General features: G+C 37.0%; 1 long non-coding RNA gene and 1 pseudogene across 2 annotated transcripts in view; one reads left to right on the forward strand and one right to left on the reverse strand.

Moving 5' to 3' along the window:
- Positions 1–32: 32 nt before the first annotated feature.
- LOC111093649 overlaps positions 33–17,864 on the forward strand; it is a 105,604-nt gene continuing 87,772 nt past the window's right edge. Inside the window, exon 1 of the long non-coding RNA XR_005382716.1 lies at positions 33–209. This is a non-coding gene — a long non-coding RNA (uncharacterized LOC111093649). The remainder of the gene's footprint in view (positions 210–17,864) is intronic.
- On the reverse strand, positions 11,653–13,040 carry LOC106558144 (annotated as a pseudogene). The gene has a single exon (XR_005382715.1). The product of XR_005382715.1 is annotated as an elongation factor 1-alpha 1-like (transcript).

Raw genomic sequence — 17,864 nt, forward strand, 5'->3', positions numbered from 1 at the left:
GAATGGAATGGTAAAGACATTTGGACCAGGGAACATCTGAGGAGTAGTGGTGGTGGTGGCTGGCAGTGGCAGTGATGGCTATGATGAGGGAGGATTGGCAGCATGAGGGTGAGGCAATGCGTGTTAACTGCTTTCACAAGGCTGGGCTCATAGCCTCTGTATTGTTCATGTGGTCAGGGCAAGCATGACTGCATGCTTATATTGTAGAGGTAAGTTATAGGGTCAATGATCTCTACTTTTGGGAAAATCTCAAAATCTTGAAAAATCCCGGGATCCCTGGGTGGCGCAGCGGTTTGGTGCCTGCCTTTGGCCCAGGGCGCGATCCTGGCGACCCGGGATTGAATCCCACGTCGGGCTCCCGGTGCATGGAGCCTGCTTCTCCCTCTGCCCGTGTCTCTGCCTCTCTCTCTCTCTCTCTCTCTGTCTGTGTGACTATCATAAATAAATTAAAAAAAAAAAAAAAAAAAGAAAGAAAAATCCCTTCATAGAGCCAAAAAGGGACAATTGATAAAGGGTTATTCCAAAGCAAGTAAGGAAGAATTTGCAACACACCCCATCCCTCATGTTTTTTTTTTTTTTCTTTCTATTCAGTCAATGTGTTATTTGAATTTCATTGCATAATTACCATGAATTTCCACATATTCTTTAATTCCCCTAAAAAAATCCCATGACATAGGTTATTCATTATTTCTCTTTTATAGATGAAGAAATGAGATTCAGAGAAGTGGAGGTGACTTAATTAAGGTCAACAAATGGCAGGATCAGACTCCATTTTAGTCCCTCTAGCCACTAGAGGCTAGAGGCCTGGTGACTACCCTTTTTACCTTTCATGAACCACCACATTATCCTTTATCATTGCCCAAAGGTTATACCTGTTTTCAGAGCTTTGGACATTGATGTCATGAGCCTTATGCTAAGCTTTGATGACAGAATGACAGATTTTTTAAATTAGCACTGCAGGGCTCTGAATAAAGTCATACTGAAAACTCAACAAACAGTATTCTTGCTCAACAAAAGTACTTGGTGGATTTTTTTTTTCAGCAGTACATATTACGGTCATTAAATGCCATTAAGAGAAATGGGGCTTGTTGAAATGGAATTGGGGTACACAGTGGACTTAATTTCTTAGGGAATAAAGTTTCATTTGAATAGTGTTTAGAAAAAGCAAGAGAAATAAAATGGAAAAAAGAAACAAAAGCAGGTTCAATTAAATCCACTTTTACTTGTGAAATAGAGTTCCTTAAGTCAATACAGCTTTTAAATTCTACTGTATTTGGCAACATTTGTGACATCCAAGTGTCTAATAGAAAGTGACTCGAAGTGGAGGCCTTTTTATGTGAATGGAGTGGCAGCGGTTCTATGTGAACAAAACAGATGAACAGATGCTCAGGAAAGCAAGTTCTCTCCCGCTGGGAGGGGATGTTTAATATGTATCAGCCCATCAGTCTTTGCGAGGCACTCACTTCTTCCCAGAGCAAAGCAGTTTATCACATGGGCTCAAGTCTACTAGAATTTCAGGCTGCCATTCTGGGCACTGGTGAGGTCCTGACCGTATGTTCAAAAATAAAAAAGATCAAAGCACTAATAAGTAGTGGTCAGCATGCCTTTAGTCAGTACGAAAGAAGAAACAAAACAGGGCAGCAGCCTTTATTTCAGCAACTGTGCTAGGAAAGCCCCAAATCACTACCACACCAGGAACTGCAAGGAATTCTGGGAACACAGTGTATAAATCAGGCAGCAGGTCTGTTTTAGAATGCAGAAAGCAAAAAGCAAACAAAAAATCCACCCTAAATAAAAGCAACGTGCTTACGCACATCAGATAGCAACATCTTACATATTTTGCAGTTTGATGCTCAGCTTAAAGAGCTTTCACAGATGGTTTATTTTGAACTCATGAACATGGGGCAAACATTGAGCTTTAGGACATAATCACAGGACTTCAGTCCAGCTTCTTTCATGGGAACAGAAACAGTGTTAACAATTAAACATAGTATTTTGTTTTCTGGGTCCTGTGCTCCTAACATCTGCCTGATGTCTGCCACCATCAGGAGGTGTATAGCTTCTCTGCGCTTACACTTTTTCCTAATCAGGCTTCCAGGGAGTGATGATTGATGCCAAAGGATAGTCTCTCCAAATCCATGATTTCCTTGGTCTCTTTAGTTGCAGTTTTCAAGAGTACAAGTGGGGAATAGGTGAGAAAGGAGCACCATGGCAGTATAATAACCCGTGTAGTAAAGAACCAGTCACAGAAAGGTTAAGAAGAACAAAGTATGCTTTGGGTAGAATGCAAAGCTACATTAAATTGCTCTGGTTCAGAGATCCCTCAGCTGCCTGCTTTTAGAGCACCAATGTCAAAATAGTCAAAAGAGTGATTTGGGGGTTGTTGGAGAAAAGGAGAGAGGGCAATAATGTGCCCAAATCTGAATGTGTACAGGATTGTGGAGTCAATTTAGCAGCCAGAAGAGACAGTAAATGCCAGAGTTCTCTGTCCATCCACCTTGACTTGGGAAGGAAGTCAGGGAGCTCTACTGCTTTGTGAAATTTCTCAAGAGCCCTTGGAGATAATAGGTCTGTTAGGAATAGTGGCTTTTTGCAGATGTGTGACTTTTGCTTTTATCCCATAACCATCCACAAGAACTTAGGATCACACAGAAAGGGACCATAGCAAACTCCTCCCAAACTGTAGCTTGTATTCTAGGGACAGAGCTTTATACAGTTATTCATTCATTCATTCATTTATTTCTTCCACTTCTTTTGGTCACTTAATTAGTGAAGGTACCGAGTCTGGCATTGGGAGGATAAAAGATACAGTGAAGACACATGCCCATTCCAGCCTACTAGACAGTGTCCCTGCTCCGCTAGATAGTGTCAGCCTGAGCCTCTTGATCACTTGGATGTTGTGATGCACTCACAGATTTTCCCATCCATTTCCAGCAGTGACTCTTCCTCAGGCTCTGTGGGCTTGCTATGTACTGCCACTCCTGCAGTAGTAGACTCTTCCTGACAAATTAGAGATGAAAAAATAAGGCCTTATCCATGCTGGCTCAGTAAAACCACCAGTTTCCGAAAACCAGTTCATAGCCTCAGAAACTTTCTGTGGATTTAGATGAAGCAGTTAGGTGAGGGGAAGAGCATTGATTAGAGAGGCCTCTGATTTTGAGGCCTGGATATATCTACTTTCAGAAAGATGGTGACCTTGGGAACCACTCTATTCCTTTTTGCAGGTCGTTCTTAAGTCCAGAGATCACTGGTCTCTGAATTAGAAAGGCCACAAGAGCCCCTCCGCCCCCCACTGAATAGCAAAATGACAGATTTGAGAGGCTCTCAATTTACTGAAGGAGATAAATAGAATGCCCACTCCATCTTTCAAATGGAAATGTGTTTCAGGAAAGCATGCATGCTCACACTCAAGATGATCTAGCCTTGTTCTCTGGGATAATGGTGGCAAAATACCTCACTCTTCTCATTTGTTTATCCTAATCTTAGTCTCCATCCATTCACTTTGTGGCCCCTCTTGCCTGGGATGCCCTAATAGAGTCCTTTCTCCTCTTGCATCTCCTCGAGCTGCCTCTGCAGGATGGCCAAAGCCTACGTCCTCTCCAAGACCCTTTTACTACATACACATTGGTCTCTCCCCCCTCTGAGCTTCTGGAACCATGCTTCCCAGTAGAACAGGCACTGGCCCCATGTGGTTATCAAGTATTTGAAATATGGCATGTCCACACTGAGAAATGCTGTTAAGTATAAACATACACTGGATTTCAAAGATGTAGTACAAAATAAAGAATGCAAGATGATTAATTTTTTATTGATTTCATGTTCAAATGAATATTTTGAATTATTGGCTTACGTAATATATATTCATAAGTTAATACCTGTTTCTTCTTTCTAAAATGTGACTACTAGAAAATTTAAAATTACATACGTGGCTTACATTATAATTCTAGTGGATGGTGCTATTACAACACTTGGGTCTGAAATAATTTATCACTGGGTTATTTTTTTGGTCAGGATTCCCACCAACAGTACAGAAGTGTTCCCTTTTCTCCACATGCATCCACCATTTGCAATTGTCTTTTTGACAATGGTGATTCTAGCAGGTGTGAAATGATATCTCATTGTGCTTTTAATTTGCATTTCTCTAATTAACAGTGATGTTGCATATCTTTTTATGTACCTGTTGGTCTTTTGCATATCTTTTTTGGAAAAATGTCTATTCAGGCCCTTTGCCTACTTTGTAGCTTTTTTTTTCTTATGCTATCAAGTTGTATGAGTTCTTTTTATACATTGGATATTAACCCCTTATCAATTATATGGTTTGCAAATCTCTTTTCTCATTCCAAAGGTTATCTTTTCACTTTGTTTATGGTTTCTTTTGCTATGCAGAAGCTCTTTAGCTTGATGTATTCATGCTTATTTTTGATTTTGTTATTTGTGCTTTAGGTGTCATATCCAAAACATCATTACCAGGATCATGTCAAGAAGCTTTGTTTCTATGTTTTCTTCTGGGATTTTTTTTTTTTTTAATGATAGTCACACACACACACACACACACACACAGAGACAGAGAGAGAGAGAGACAGAGACACAGGCAGAGGGAGAAGCAGGCTCCATGCACCGAGAGCCCGACGTGGGATTCCATCCCGGGTCTCCAGGATCGCGCCCTGGGCCAAAGGCAGGCGCTAAACCGCTGCGCCACGCAGGGATCCCTCTTCTAGGTATTTCTTGGCTTCAGGTCTTACATTAAACTCTTTAATCCATTTTTGGTTAATTTTTATGAGTGGTGTAAGATATGGATCCATTTCATTCTTTTATATGCCAATATCCAATTATCCCAACACCATTTACTGAAGAACCTATCTTTTCTTCATTGAGTACTGTTGGTTTCCTTGTCAAATATTAGTTGACCATTTATGTTTGGGTTTATTTCAGGGCTCTAGATCTCTTCCATTGGTCTATTTGTCTTGTTTTATGCCAGTATGTGTTTTGACGACTGTAGCTTAAAATCAGGAAGAGTGGTATCTTTGTTCTTCTCAGGAATTTTTTTTTTTTGTTTTGTTTTGTTATTTGGGGTCTTTTATGGTTCCATATAAATTTCAGGAGAGTTTTTACACTTGTGTAAAAAATGCCTTTGTACTCTTGAGAGGGACTGCACTGAATCCATAGAAGGCATTTGTAGTATTGACATTTTAGCAATATCATTTTTTCCAGGTCACAAATGTGGGATATCTTTCCACTTATTTCTGTCATCTTCAATTTCTTTCATCGGTATCTTACATTTTTCAGAGTAGAGATCTTTCATCTCCTTAGTTAACTTTATTCCTAGGTATTTTATTGTTTTTGTTGCCATCTTAAATGGGATGAGTTAATTTTTTCAGAAAATTTGTTGTTAGTATATAGAAACACTACTTATTTTGTATGTTAATTTTGTATCCTTCAACTTTAGTGAATTTACTGATTAGATCTAATCAAAATTTGGTTGAGTTTTTAGGATTTTCTATGTACAAAATCATGTCACCTGAAAATAAAGCCAATTTTACTTTTTCCTTTTTAATTCTGATACTATTTATTTATATGACTTATTGTCCTAGTTAGGACATCTTAGTACTATGCTGAAAATGAATGGTGAGAGTAGATACCCTTGCTTATTCCTGATCTTAGGAACAACCTAAGGCTTTCAGCCTTTCACCATTGACTATGATGTTAGCTGTGGACTTGTCATATATGGCCTTCATTATATTGATATATGTTTCTTCTATGCCTAATTCGTTAGAAGTTTTTATCATGAATGGATGCTGATTTTTGCTAAACGCTTTCTTTGTATCTATTGAAATGATCATGTGGTTCTTTTCTTTCATTCTATCTGATGTATCACATTGATCAATTTGCATTTGTTGCATCCTTGCATCCCTGGGATAGATATCACTTGATGATGGTGAATGATCCTTTTAGTGTGCTTCTGAATTCAGTTTGTTAGTATTTTATTGGGAGGTTTTGCATCTGTATTCATCAGGGATATTCTTTTTGAGTAGTGCACTTTTCTGGCTTTGGTATTAAGATGCTGCTGCTTCATAAGATGAGTTTGGGAGTGTTCCTATCTGTTTGATTTTTTAAAGAGTTTGAGAAATATTGGTGTTAACCTTCTTAAATATTTGATAAAATTCATTGTGTAGCTGTTTGGCCCTGGGCTTTTCTTCATTGGGAGGTTTTTGATTACTAATTCAATCTCTTTACTAGTAATTAGTCTATTCAGATTTTCTATTTCTTCCTGACCCAGTCTAGCTTAGTTGTAAGTATCTAAGAATATTCAGTCTTTTTCCAGTGTCCAATTTGTTGATATATGGTTGTTCATTGGAGCTTTTACAATCTTTTGAATTTCTGTGATATCAGTTATAATGCCTTCTTTTTATTTATAATTTTGTTGATCTGGTCCTTTTCCTTTTTTCCTTGCTTAATCTAGCTAAGGCTTTGTGAATTTTGTTCATCTTTTGAAAAAAATCAATTCTTAGTTTGGTTAATCTTTTCTATTGTTTTCTGTTCTTTATTTCATTTATTTCTGCTCTAATCTCCATTATTTCCTTTTTTCTGCTTAGGGTTCTGTTTTTCTTTTTTTAGCTCCTTAAAGTATAGAGTTAGGTTGTTTATTTTTGTTCTTTCTTCTTAGTATAGGAATTTACTGCTTTGGCATTTTCTCTTGAACTCCTTTTGCCATATCCTACAAGTTCTAGTATATTGTGTTCCCATTTCGTTTGTCTCATGAAACTTTATTTTTCTATTTTTTATTTTTTTAAAGACTTTATTTATTTATTCATAAGAGGCATACAAGGAAAGGCAGAGACATAGGCAGAGGGAGAAGTAGGCTTTCTGCAGGAAGCCTGATGCAGGACTCGATCCCAGGACCCCAGGATCACAACCTGAGGTAAAGGCAGACACTCAACCACAGAGCCACCTGGGTGCCCTCAAGAAACTTAAAAAAAATTTTTTTTATTAATTTATTTGAGAGAGAGAGAGCAGGGGGTGGGGAAGAAGGAGAGGGAAATAATCTCAAGCAGACTCTGCAGCAAGCATGGAGCTTGTCTCAGGGCTTGATCTCATGACCCTGAAATCACAGCCTGAGCCAAACACCAAGAGTCTGACATTCAACCAACTGAGCCCCCAGGCACCCCTCAAGAAACTTTTAAATTTCCCATTTAATTTCTTCTCTGATCCATTGGTTGTTCTGGAGAGTGTTAACTTCCATGTGTTTTTGACTTTTCTAGTTTTCTTTTTGTTGATATCTAGTTTCATGCTATTGTGGTCAGAGAAGATACTTGGTATAATTTCAATCATTCTGAGTTTGCTATGATTTGTTTTGTGGCCTACCATATGGTCTAGCCTAGAAAATGTTTCATGTACACTTCAGAAGAGTCTATATTCTGCTGCTGTTGGAGAGAATGTTCTGTGTATATCTGTTAGCTCTCTTTGGTTGATAGTGTTCAAATCCACTGTTTTCTTATTGATTCTCTGTCTGGATGATCTATCTGTTGTTGAGAGTGAGATAAGTCCTCAACTGTTATTGTATTACTGTTTATTTCTCCTTTTAGTTCTGTTGATTTTGTTTTATATAATTAGATCCTTTGATGTTGGGTGTATAAATATTTATAATTATTACATCTTCTTGATATATTGACCACCATTTATCATTATATAATGATCTTCTTGTCTCTCTTTACCATTTTTAATGTTTTATGTCTGATACAATTATAGCTATCCCCCTTTTTTGATTACCATTTACTTGAAATGTCTTTTTTCATCTCTTTAATCTCTATGTGTGTTTTTGAGGCTAAAGAGAGTTTTTTTATGGGCAGTATTTTGTTGTATCTTAAAAAAATCATACAGCCATTCTATGCCTTTTATTTGGAGAATTTAATCAGTTTATGGTTAAAGTAATCACTAATAGGTTAAGACCTATTGCCATTTTTTTTTTTCTGGTTGTTTGGTAGATCCACTGTTTTTTGTTTCTTACCCTGCTGTCTTTTTTTTTTTTTTATGTTTTTTTTTGGCATCAGTTTGCTTTTGACTTTTTTTATCTCATTCTTCTGTGTAATCACCACAGGATTTTTCCCTTGTGGTTACCATGAGGCTTACATAAAATATCTTAAACATATAACATTCTATTTTAAACTGAAAACAAATTAACATTTTTAAAAAGTTATTTAAGTAATCTCTACACCCAATGTGGGCCTTGAACTCATGACCCCAAGATTAAGAGTCACATACTCTTCGAACTGAGGCAGCCAGGTGCTCCAATAACAATTTAACTTTAGTAGAATTTGTAGACTTTACAGTTTTACTTCTCTTCCTCATATTTTAGGTTATTACTGTTATAATTTACATTTAAAATATTTTGTGGGATCCCTGGGTGGCGCAGCGGTTTAGCGCCTGCCTTTGGCCCAGGGTGCGATCCTGGAGACCCAGGATCGAATCCCACGTCGGGCTCTCGGTGCATGGAGCCTGCTTCTCCCTCTGCCTGTGTCTCTGCCTCTCTCTCTCTGTGTGACTATCATAAAAAAAAATAAATAAATAAAATTAAATTAAAAAAAATAAAATATTTTGTAAGTAATAACAGTTTATTGTAGTTATGGTTATTTTTACTGCATTTGTCTTTTTTTAACCTTTAAACTAGAATTGTAGGTGAATTATGCATGGCCGTTATATTGCAGAATCTAACTATGACTATATAATTACAATTACCAGTGAGATTTATGCTACCTTTTAATGTTTTTATGATATTAATTAGCGTTCTTTCATTTCCACTTAAAGAATGTCCTTTAAAATTTCTTGTAAAGTAGGTTTGATGGTAATGAATTCCTTCAGCTTTTCTTTGTTTTGAAAGATTTTAATTCCTCCTTCATTTCTGAAGGAAAGCTTTACTGGGTATAGAATTCCTGGTTAATGGTAATTTTCTTTCATTATTTTGAATATGTTATCTCATGCTCTCTGGCCTTAAAACCTTGTTGGAAAATCCATGTGGGCTTTCTTCACTTGTTTTCAATCATTTTTCTTCCAGTCTCATTTGCATGACTGAGTCTATTTTTGAAACTCAACTCTATCCAATTCTTCAGTTATTGTATTTTTCAACTGTTTCTGTTGTTGTTGTTGTTGTTGTTGTTGTTGTTTTTTGATGGTTTCTATGTCCTTGTCAAGCTTCTCATTTTGTCTATGGATTATTTTCATGATTTTGTTTAGTTGTCTGTTTGTTTTTTCTTTTAGTTTACTAAACTTCCTTAAGAGGATTATTCTGAATTCTTTAGTTTGTGGATCTCTATTCCTTTAGGATCAGTTATTGTAACTTTATTAGGTTTTTTTTTTTTTTTTGGTAGTGACATACTACCTGATTTTTCGTAATCCTTGATGCTTTGGTATCCATGCATTTGATTAATTTGGTTTCTGTCAAGACTTTACAGTTTTGTTTTGGCAGAAAGCATTCCTCAGCAGTCAGTTCAGTTTGGGTTCCTAGATGTGTCCATTGGTAATGTCCTTCTGCTATTATGGTCATTTCTTGGGTGAGGCCACTGTCACTGTTTGAGCTCTGAGAATGGGGATGGAGGAGTTTGCCACTGGTTGGGAACAGTTGGATAGCACTGGTGGCTTGGTTCCCTACTTGTGAAGTTGTTATATGGTCTCCACAGTTGTCTGGATTATTTGTTCAGGCTTATTAGATAGTCATGACTGGGTACTATATTCAATAGTAGATGGGGTAATGAATTAGCTTCCCTGCCCTGGTAAGGCAAGAAGATGGACCCATGGCCTGTATAACTCACCGCTTGGGAACCTGAGTCAGACCACAGTGTGCACTGAATTGCCTGACCAGGTGAGGTTATACAGATGGGTGAAGAAATGGGCTGTTCTCTCTGCTCATGTGCCACTGTACATAGGGCTGTTGAATGTCCTAGGTAACTTCCCATGTGCTCTGATTAGGTTCTGTGGTTATATAGGCTGAGGACTATATTCAGTGATAAGAAGAGCTATGAATTAGATTCCCTGCCTGGATGGAGCAGAGGAAGCTTTCCTCTAAAGCTAGGAAAGCTCTTTGTTTTCTTAATTTGACCTGTGCCCCAAGTTCCCTGACTGAACAGGGCCACTAGCTTTACTTTGCAAACTATTAGCTCTGGCTGCCTTTCTCTAGACTTTAGCACTGCTGGGCTGCACAGCTTCCAGGATTTGTTGCCAGCCTTTCTGGTCTTATGGGGCCAGAAAACACTTTCCACGGCACTTGGAGGCCATATCTTAGGTCTCTTGCCTGAGCAGGAAGGGGAGAGGCCACTCTGATCTCCTCTCAATTTCCCAAACAGGTTCTCCAGTTGAGAGGAGCAGGGAGCTACCATCAGCCCTGGCTATGAATTAATCCCCTAGCAACCCTTAATGACTGGCACTGACTCTCTGGGGGCGATTGCCTCTGCCTGCCTGCCTCTAAGCTGGAGTGCCACTGGACCACACAACTTCAAGAGGTTCTTGTTAGCTCTTCTGGTTAGATGGGACCATACATCACTCTCCATAGCGGTGGGGTTGTGGCTTTGCTTCTTACCTGGGCATGACAAAACAGCCTCTAGGACAAGAAAAACTCTTTGTTTGAGGATCCAAATCAGGCAGATCTGCACCCTACTGAATTCACTGGTCAGACTGTGCCCCCAACTTAGTTATGCCCATGAGAAAAGCCTTTGGTTGGGATTACCACTTGGGCACAGCAGGTGTCAACTTGATCTGTGAAGATCCATGTGCTGACTATTACAAACCCATCTCTCCTTCTCCACTACAACTAGATTCCCAATGGTTGAGTCCTGCCTGCTGACTCTCTGGCAATCTCATCATGGTGGAAGATCAGAGTAGGGGCTCTCATAAGGTGACCCTAATGCTGGAGTCTTACCTGAGTTTCCATTGGGGGAACTGGAGGCTCAAGGGGAGACCTTTCTACATGCTACTGCTCTCTCCTGCAGGAAAAAGCAATGCAGTCAATGTGTAGCTGCTTCTCTTACCCTTCTAACAGTGTGTCTTGGTCTCTGGTACAGGGGATGCTTCAGCCTCACTCCATGTTGTAGGATTATCTCAGTAGTGTCTTGTGCTTAAATAATTTTTTTCCCATCTTGGTGATATCACTCCTGTTTTGTGCATTTTAAACTATCACAATGACACCCTAAAAGATTCCAAGTTCTGGAGGATGATTTTAGTGAGTCTGCCAGTTAATCCATTAATGTGCAAAAGATCTCTTATCTTTGAGCATCTTTCCTTAAACTTTGGTTACTGTATTTGTTAGTTTATTTGTCACAGAAAAACTTTCATTTAAAACTAAATCAGGCAGTTTTTGTTGTTTTTTTTTTTTCTCATTAAACTTTTATTTTAATGGGTCTCAAAATTCTGTGACAGATTTTTGGTCAAGTTGTTTCCATTAAAAAGTACTGATTTTAAAAACGAATAACTTAAAACTGCCACACACGCACATAAAAAAAAATGGTCCACAAAACATTCTCCTTTCCTTCTGAAGGTTTTACGATGCATTGTTATCATTAACCAGCCTTTTACTATTAAACTTAAATGGCCAATTGACAGAAACAGTTCTGAGACCATTCTTCCACCACTGATTAAGACTGGGCTGGCAGGTATTGGGGATAATATTCATTTAGCCTTCTGAGCTTTCTGGGCAGACTTGGTGACTTGGCCAGCTCCAGCGGCCTTCTTGTCCACTGCTTTGATGACACCCACAACAACCGTCTGTCTCATGTCACGAACAGCAAAACGGCCCAGAGGAGGTCAGTCAGAGAAGCTCTCAACACACATAGGTTTGCCAGGAACCATATCAACAATGGCAGCATCCCCAGATTTCAAGAACTTGGAACCATCTTCCAGAAAGACGATCTATCTTCTCCTTCAGCTCAGCAAACTTGCAAGCAATGTGAGCTGTGTGACAATCCAGCACAGGTGTATATCCAGCACTGATTTGGCCTGGACGGTTCAGGAAAATCACCTGAGCCACGAAGCCAGCTGCTTCCATTGGTGGGTCATTTTTGCTGTCACCAGCCACGTTGCCACGATGAACATCTTTGACAGATACATTCTTGACATTGAAACCCACATTGTCCCCAGGAAGAGCCTCACTCAAAGCCTCATGGTACATTTCAACAGACTTTACTTCAGTTGTAACATTGACCGGAGAAGGGGTGACCACCATGCCAGGCTTAAGTACACCAATCTCCACTCGCCCCACTGGGACAGTACCAATACCACCAATTTTGTAGACATCCTGGAGAGGCAGATGCAAGGGCTTATCAGTTGGACGAGTTGGCAGCAGAATGGAATCCAGAGCTCCAAGCAGTGTGGTTCCACTGGCTTTCACATCTTTATGGGGGACTTTCCATCCCTTGAACCAAGGCATGTTAGCACTTGGCTCCAGCATGTTGTCACCATTCTAACCAGAAATTGGCACAAATGCTACTGTGTTGGGGTTGTAGCCAATTTTCTTAATGTAGGTGCTGACTTCCTTAACGATTTCCTTGTATCTCTTCTGGCTGCAGGGTGGTTTAGTGGAATCCATTTTGTTAACACCAACAATTAGTTGTTTTACACTCAGTGTGTAAGCCAGAAGGGCATGCTCGTGGGTCTGTTCATTCTTGGAGATACCTGCTTCAAATTCACCAACACCAGCAGCAACAATCAGGACAGCACAGTCAGCCTGAGATATGTCTGTAATCATGTTTTTGATAAAGTCTCTGTGTCCTGGGGTATCAATGATGGTCACGTAATACTTGCTGATCTTGAATTGCCACAGGGTGATATCAATGGTGATACCATGTTCACATTCAGCTTTCAGTTTATCCAAGACTGAGGCTGACTTGAAGGAGCCTTTTTCCATCTCAGCAGCCTCCTTCTCAAATTTTTCTATGGTTCTTTTGTCGATCCCACCACATTTGTAGATCAGATGGCCAGTAGTGGTAGACTTGCCCCAATCTATGTGTCCAATGATGACGATGTTGATATGAGTCTTTTCCTTTCCCATTTTGGTTTAGGTTTAGTGGTAGTTTTCATGACATCTGTGTTCTGGTGGCAAACCCTTTGCAAAAAGCTGTTGTTGGTTTTATTTAAAGGATTGTGTAAGTTGACAAATATTCTAGTTTTCAATAGGTAAAAATGATACCTCCAGGATTATATAGATATTGATTATTTCTCATTTTAACATTTATATTTTTTATGGTTAAAATTTAAATACCTAACAAAGTATCAAACTTTATTGCTTTTAATTTTTCCAAAGAACAGACTTAAGGTTTTGGTCTTATTGATAATAACTCAAAGTTTTGAAATAACTTTCTGGATGATAATATAACTGACAAATTTGAAAGTTACATTAGTGGAATTTTTAATTCCTTTAATGATACATCTTTCATTTTAGAAATTTTAATTGTCTGTTCAGGTCATTTGCCCATTTTAAAATTTGCTAGTCTTTGAGTTACCTGTGGCACAGTTGATTAAGTGACTGTTGGTTTCTACTTGGGTCGTGATCTTGAGGTCATGAGATGCAGCCCAACATTGAGCACTGTGTTGGGCTCCCTGCTCAGTGTGGAGGTTGCTTGAGACCCTCTTCCTTCCTCATTCAAATAAATAAATAAATCTTTAAAAAAAATTTAACCTTGCTGGTCTTTTTTATTGACTTAAAGAATTAAAAAAAATATGGATAGTTAATTCTTTGTATCTGTCTTGTAATTATTTTCTCTGTCAGCTCTGCCCATTCAATTATGTTTATGGGTGTCTTTTACATTAGAAAACTTAAAGATAGTCTAACCTATCTTTTCCTTTATGACTTATTTTTTTTTAAAGAAAGCCCTCTTTGTTCTATGAGTATAAAGAGATAATCTTCTATATTTTCTTCTACTTATTTTATAGTTTTTTCTTCATATTTAGTTATTTATTTCATCTACAATGTGTTTTATGCATGATTTGACATATATTTTTAAATAGGTATCCAGTTCTTCCAGCATCATTTTTTAAAACAAGTTTAGCCTTTGAGTTTGAAATGTGAGATTTGTTATATACCTAATTATTGTATATACTTGAATTCTTTCTATGGCTTACATTCTGAACATTGAATTTTATTTTATTCCTGCACTGTCTCTGGAGTATGTTTGATATATCACTAGCCATTTTACTGATTTACTAGTTCTAATTTTTCAGTTGATTCTTATCTTTGATAGGCAAATTTATTATTTATAAATTATTTGTAGTTTTCATTTCAAATATTTAAAACTTTGCTCTTTTTGGTTTTATTCATTGGTAATATAGTTAATATGGGCGTAATGTTGTCATGAACATCTTTGCTTTTTTTCTGTATTTATTGAGGTGTTTGTTAAAGGTTGTTGATGAATATTCTTTGTAAAGTTGAAAGTCATTTCCTTTTGTGGTAATTGTGAATTACATGAATAAATTTTTCGGTGAATGTTCCCAGTTTTCTCGGATTAAAACTTTTTCAGGATGTATTATTCTTTTAAATTGGTTAGTATTACATTATTTCCATCAAAGTTTATAAATGAGATTTGAGTTAATTTTCATTTTAGTGTGGTTTTGTTGCATTTATTACAGACAAAATGAGTTTGAACACAGGTCTATGGAAGATAAGTGAAGTGTGTATTGGGGAATAATGTGTGTGTGTACATCTGTCTTTCTAGAGGAATGGATTTATGAACGAAAGTATAGTTTTCTTAGAAAATGAGGTTGGAGCGAAAGATTGGAACTTGTATTCCAGACACCCATGAACACATTTTAGAGTTTTTTCTTTGTTCTGTAGGGAAGCTATTAGAGTTGAAGTATAATAGAAGCATAATTTGATTTGTGCTTTGAAAATTGAAGATGAAAAAAAGTATTGCCTCAAGCAGAGAGATTGAATACGAATAATACAAAATAAGAACAATTGGATTTAGAGTCCCTGGATATCATGACATTTAAGAAAACAGTATAAGGAGAGTGTCATGGGCATGCGAATGAATGAAACAGCTATTAGGTCAGTAGGGGATTTTGCAAAGAAGCTTCACAAAACTTGTCTCATAGCATTGCAAAAAACAATAGCCAGACTGTTCAAGAAAAGAAGTGACTTCCAGGCAGATGTTGATTTAAATTTAGTGATAAAGATAATTTAAGTGCTTATTAGCAGGATTGTGTTTAAAGATACATTGATAATATACAGTTATAAGGTAGGGGAACATAACTTGAATTTGTCTGTCAAATTTTATCACACAACAAGGAAGTGAATTTTTCCTCTATACAGATAATAGATGCATTTATGACTTATCACTAGAGAATGAGCCCAAGAATATAAGTCTATGGTCATCAGTTAAAGAGAAATAGTCCCTTAGTTCTTTCAAAGGTGGTTTGTTGGATTGTTCTATAAAAACCTTTTCTTTATGAAATGTAACACATGTATAGGAAAGTACAGAAAACATAAATGCATAGCTCTGTTCATTATCACAAAGTATAAACTTGTGTAACCATCTTTTGGAGAGGAAATAGAATATTGTCAGAACCTTAGAAGTTCTCCCTCAACCCAGTTATTACCCTGTCTCTGCCCCAAAGGGAACTACTATCCTAACTTTTATGGGAATCATCTCTTTGATTTTCTTTATAGAGTGTCATCTAATAATGCATCTCTAAACAAAAAAGTTAATTTTCACTTCTTTCAACTTTATGTAAATTGGATTATACATTATATATTATTTTGTATCTGGCTTCTTTCACTAAACATTATATTTTCAAGATTACTCCACATTGTTGAGTATAGTTGTAGACTGTTCATTACTATAGTAATCCATTTATGAATATATCACAATTTTTGTTTATTCTATAGTTAATGAACATAGTGCTGTTGTGATTCTTGTATATGTTGCTTGGATCTCATGTGCATGCATATCTGTTAAGTAGGAGTGACATTGGTCATGGAGAATGTATAATTTTGTTTGTAGTTGATAATACAATTTTCCAAGGGGGCTGAACCATGCTCCTGAAGGTACCATAAAAATGTTCCTGTTGGGGGGTCTGGGTAGTTCAGTTAGTTGATATCTGACTCTTATTCTGGGCTCAGGTCTCAATCTCAGGGTTGTAAGTTCAAGCGCCACATTGGGCTCTGCCCTAGCTGTGGAGCCTACTTAAAGAAAAAAAAAATTGTTCCTGTTGATGCACATGCTTACCAAATCAGTCGTCTAAATTTTAGCCTGTGGACATTGTGCACTGATAGTTCATGTCATTTTAGTTTTTGTTTTCCTTATTACAATGAAGATGTGCACCTGTTTACATTTTAACTGACTAGTCATATATCCTGTTTCCAAAAATATTTGTTCAACTCTCTTTCCTATTTTTCTATTGGGTTGTCTGTCTTTGTCTTTCTTCTGGTTGATTTCAAAAAGTTCCTTATATATTATCTTAAAAGCCCTTTCACTATATATTAAAAATATTTTTTCTCATCCTGTGGTTTGCCCTTTAGCTCCTTAGGTTTGTATTTTAATAAACAAATATTCTTAACTTTAATGTTAGTATGGACTCATTTGTCAATTTTTACCTTTATAATTAGTACTTTTTAATTAAAAAAATTTTTATTCATCTTTTAAATTTTTTCAGCATTATTGACATATAGTTGACATATTACATTGTGTAAGGTAAGGTCCTCAATGTGTTGATTTGATACATTTTATATTGCAAAATGATTACCACAATAACATTAGCTAATACCTTCATCTCATCTCACATAATCACCGTTTCTTTTTTGTGGTGAGAACTTTTAAGATCTACTCTTTTAGTAACATTTAACTATATAATAATGCAGCATTATTAACTATAATCACCATGCTGTACATTACATGCACAGAATTTGTTAAAGGTCTTTTTCATTACCAAGATTTTCCTTCCTTGAGATCATGAAGTTATATTCCTATATTTGAAATGCTTTATTATTTTCCCTCCTTCTCTGAATCACTCCCTATATCTTTCACTCCTGCACACTGGAACTGCACAGATGTTTTTGACTCTGCTTTGTCTTCTGGGGAAATCAGGCAAACACAATGTACCTGTATCTGAGGATACAGATATATTTTTCTTTCTAGTCTGATTGTCTCTGTCTTTTAATTGATGCTTTAGGTCTTTACGCTTTTACTACTGATAAATTTAGATTTAAATCTAACAATTAGCACATTCTTTTCTCTTTTTTTGTTGCCTGTTTTATGTTTAGTTTTCTTATTGCCCTTATTGAATTGTATTTTATAATATTTTAGTTTGGAAGATATACATTCTTTTATCAAAATTTGAGTGGTCATTTTAGAAATCACAATATGTATCCTTAACTTATCAAAGTCTAATGCTAGTTAGTAATTTTACCCTTGTCTTAGACAAAATAAAAATCATAGAACATTCCTTTGTCAGTCCACTGAAGTTTATGCTATTGCTACTATGTATTTTATTTCTCTCTCTGTATTTTAACCTACACAAGGCATTATTGTTTTAAACCATCATTATTGCCTTAGCTTGTATTCTTTCAAAAGTAGATCTAAGACAAGAATATGGTGGCCGATTGTCTATATGGGAGGTGATCCCAGAAACGATGGTAGGAAATAAGAAAACAAACGAGAAATGTTAATGAAGGATGCATCAATGAGTGCATTAGTATGGTAGGCAAACATGCCTCAACACTGTTCTACAAAGAAACCATGTGGAACACATCTGATAATCATTACAGGAGTGATGAAGGTCCTGGGCCATTTAGCCACCAGTAGTCATCCTTTACTGACTGAGAGTTGCCCCTAAGGTGCTGACTTTCCCATACTTCCAGGTTGTAACTGCTTATAGCTAAGTGAGCTTCC

The sequence above is a fragment of the Canis lupus genome, chromosome 32, assembly GCF_011100685.1.
Source record: "Canis lupus familiaris isolate Mischka breed German Shepherd chromosome 32, alternate assembly UU_Cfam_GSD_1.0, whole genome shotgun sequence".
NCBI classification, from domain to species: Eukaryota; Metazoa; Chordata; class Mammalia; order Carnivora; family Canidae; genus Canis; species Canis lupus.